This window comes from Eptatretus burgeri, chromosome 10 (assembly GCF_056783735.1).
Source record: "Eptatretus burgeri isolate ZD-2024b chromosome 10, Ebu_testis_v1, whole genome shotgun sequence".
NCBI lineage: Eukaryota > Metazoa > Chordata > Myxini > Myxiniformes > Myxinidae > Eptatretus > Eptatretus burgeri.
This window is the reverse complement of record NC_140970.1, coordinates 38,752,984-38,756,673: the sequence shown is the minus strand read 5'-3', so window position 1 is coordinate 38,756,673 and position 3,690 is coordinate 38,752,984. Positions and strand designations below refer to the sequence as shown.

At 39.5% G+C, this 3,690-nt stretch overlaps 1 long non-coding RNA gene across 1 annotated transcript; it reads left to right on the top strand.

Moving 5' to 3' along the window:
- Positions 1-37: 37 nt before the first annotated feature.
- On the top strand, positions 38-1,832 carry LOC147018356 (uncharacterized). Its single transcript, XR_015062792.1, has 3 exons — positions 38-1,081; positions 1,332-1,389; positions 1,679-1,832. It is a non-coding gene; the product is annotated as an uncharacterized LOC147018356 (long non-coding RNA).
- Positions 1,833-3,690: the final 1,858 nt, after the last annotated feature.

Sequence of the window (3,690 nt, the reverse complement as noted above, 5' to 3'; positions counted from 1 at the left end):
AAATGGCTGTAAAAACGGTCATTTTTTATTTCCCCTTTTAACCTAGGGGCTCTCTATTCAAATAACCCATACAACAAGATAAAGATTTGTTAAAGGTGATTCGAAAGAAATATCTGAAACGCCTAAGCCCCGGGACACTCTTTATCAAATAACCAATGCATATTGTTTAGCTCACTCATTGAACCTATAAACATTTGTTCATTTTCAAATTCCTTCAATAGTTTAATTTTCTTTGCACAATAATCCCCATCTAAAATATTGAAAAACAAAACATTTGAATCTTTATATTTTTTAAGATACCCCTTTTGTGCCATTACGAAATGATAAACTTCTCTTAATGATCTCATCTGGCCACCGCCCGAGTTGCAAATCATTTTTGTACATAAACCATGCCAGAAAAAAGTTTTGTTTCAAATGTTTTCAGTTCATGCCGTGAAAATGAGGAAGTGTTTTTTTGACACGGCCGTGCTGTGTGAATGAGGAAGTGGTTTTGGACTGTCATGCTGTGAAAAAATAGGAACTATTCTGTGAGACAAGGTCTCGTGTTTATATTTTATCTCAGAACACGAACTGAAAACATTTGAATCAAAACTTTTATGGCGTGGTTTATGTCCAAAAACGATTTGCAACTCGGGCGGTGGCCAGATGAGATCATTAAGAGAAGCTTGTCATTTCCTGTGCCCACACCCAATGATTAAGCAATCTCCTCATCGTTGCTTTATAAGCGGTTCGCCAGACAAAGTTTCTGCCAGACGGGATTTTCATTTTTACAACTGAGGCATGGACGATATTTCTTCCGATGAAGCCAACAGCCCACTACAGAGTTGGTAAGTTTGTGTATGCTTTTCTCTTTGAACGATGAAGCAAATGATTATTAATTAAATCATGATAATTCTGATATATATATATTTTTCCCTGACAGGGCATTGGAAGAAATTGAGTTCACATATCACGACGTGGTTCATGAAATTAATACTCTTATTGAAGAGATCAATGATTTTAGAAGAGAATTGAAAGACATTTTCAATGAGTGGCATGAAGTCTTATCACGTCCTCTCATCTCGAAGGAATTAAACCAATGGTGAGACACGTGTGTGTGCCTCTCTCTCTGTCTGTCTTTCTACCTACCTCTCTCTGCTCTTATTGAAGAGGCCAATGATTTATAATGACTGGTCTCTGATCTCGAATGAATTAAACCAATGGTGAGGCACGTGTGTGTGTCTATGTGTGTGTGTGTATGTGTGTGTGTGTGCGTGTGTGTGTGTGTGTGTGTTGCTTTCCCTGTCTGTCTCTTCATCTATACCCTTGACTTATTTTTTTTTTTTTTTCAGCACTATCGCACAACATCAGCTGTTGAAGCAATCTTGTACAACACATGATTTTCTGGAGGTAAATATTTCTGAATTATTATTAATATCACTCGTACAACACATGATTTTCTGGAGGTAAATATTTCTGAATTATTATTAATATCACTCTCTCTTTAGAATGTCGCCTTATGTTGGTTGCATCATTAGTTTGGACGTGGTTTTGTCAGTACACTGGAATTCATTTTATTGACCTTGAAAGGATGACAGGCTCCTGGTGTGTTAATTCAGTGGTCAACGAGGCTTATTCATATTACCATGTAATTATCTTTCTAGAACCTAATTATTATCCACTTTTTGTTTCAAAACAGAATATGGTGTCTGAGTTTCGAAATCACAAGGCATCTGAAGAAGATTGCTGGGAAAGATTGTACATTCTCGCAAATGAATATTTAATATTTTCAATATTAATAAATTATATTTGTTTTGTTTACAATTACTTGATTCTGAATTACAAGAAAAGAATAAGAGATGTAAAGGGGGGTTGGGGAAGGGGGTAGGTGCGCTCCCCCAATGACCCATCACCCCCTCATCCCATCCCTCCCCTCCCCATGTGTGTGTGTGGGGAAGGGTGGGGGTGGGATGAGGGAGGTGGTGGGTCAAAGGTGGGGGCGCACAGGGGGGATGAGGGGGGTGGGGCTTGTGTGGGCGGGGCTTCGGTGGGGGCTTGTGTGGGTGGGGTGTGTGTGGGAGGGGCTTGTGTGGGCGGGGTGTGTGTGTGTGGGTGGGGCTTGTGTGGGTGGGGCTTGTGTGGGCGGGGGTTTATGTGGGTGGAGCTTGTGTGGGAGGGGTTTATGTGTGTGGAGTTTTTGTGTGGAGCTTGTGTAGGCAGGGCTTATGTGGGAGGGGTTTATGTGGGCAGGGTTTATATGGGCAGGGGTTTATGTGGGTGGAGCTTGTGTGGGAGGGGTGAATGTGGATGAGGCTTCTGTGGATGAGGTTTGTGTGGATAAATGGATGGGTGGAGAGATGGGGGATGGGTGGATGAGTGGAGCTTGTGTGGATGGGTGGATAATTTTTTAATTAAATAAACATGTTGTGTGTGTGGGGAACTAATTAACTAATCACTAATTATGTGAATATGATGAATATGGGTGGAGCTTGTGTGGGGTTTGTGTGTGTGGAGCTTGTGTGGAGTTTTTGTGTGGAGGTTGTGTGGAGCTTTTGTGGGGTTTGTGTGGGGTTTGTGTGGGCAGGGCTTCGGTGGGAGGGGCGTGTGTGGGCGGAGTCAAAAATTTCAATTTATTGGAGCTTGTGGGGGGGTGTGTGGTGGGGTTTGTGTGGGGTTTGTGTGGGCGGGGCTTGTGTGGGCGGGGGCTTGTGTGGGTGGAGCCAAAAAGGGGCGGAGTCAAAAAATTTCAATTTATCTTTGTATTTTGTAATTCCTGTGAATAAAATGAACCTAAAATCTCTTCCCCTTCCAAATCATATATCTTATAAGTCCAAGGAACCGTATCTATTACATCAACAATTTTAAAAAGCTCGTTGGTCCATCTTTTCGTATAACCTTTTTCAAAATGAGATTTCCACCGATATATTCTTACGATATCACCAACTTTGAACTTAGGTTTTCTGACATTAATCTCTTTTTCATATTTTAATTTTGTAAATGTTTCTGATGGTTTCATATTTGTTGCCGTGTGAATCGTGTCATTATACTTATCCACAATATCCTGAATAAAAGATGACCATTGTTGTGAACCGAGTTGTGTGAATTTTTTATATAGTCTCTCTTTTAAGGTACGATTAAAACGTTCAACAACAACTGCCTTCCCTTCATTAAAGGTACTGTATAATGTAATACTGTTATTTTTTAGAAAATTCATAAATGTCTTGTTATAAAACTCTCTACCCTCATCAGTCCACAATTTTTTAGGTTTTCTCTTACTTTTATTAAATATCTGTTGAAAAGCTAACATAAGAGTATTACCTGTTTTGTTTTTTAAAGGGACAACCCACACATATCTACTCCTCAAATCAATAACGGTTAAAGCATACTTGTACCCCTTATCATTATTGAGTTCAATCAAATCAGCAGACCAGATATAATCAACTTCCTTGGAATAAACTTTCCTTCTCTGAAACTTTGTGAATATTGGTTTATGTAATTCATCAGCTAATTGCTCTTCAGTCTTAATGGCATCATTAGAGCCTATAAGTTTTTTGAATTTCCAAGTCCAAGTTTCAATTTAGCACTGATCATCTTCTTCACAATGAACCGATCAACTTTTTCTCTCAAGGTTGGATTTTGTATCAGAGACAAATTATACAACATTTCTCTATCGGCTTCATGCTTTTCTTGCAACGTTGTGGTATTCCCATA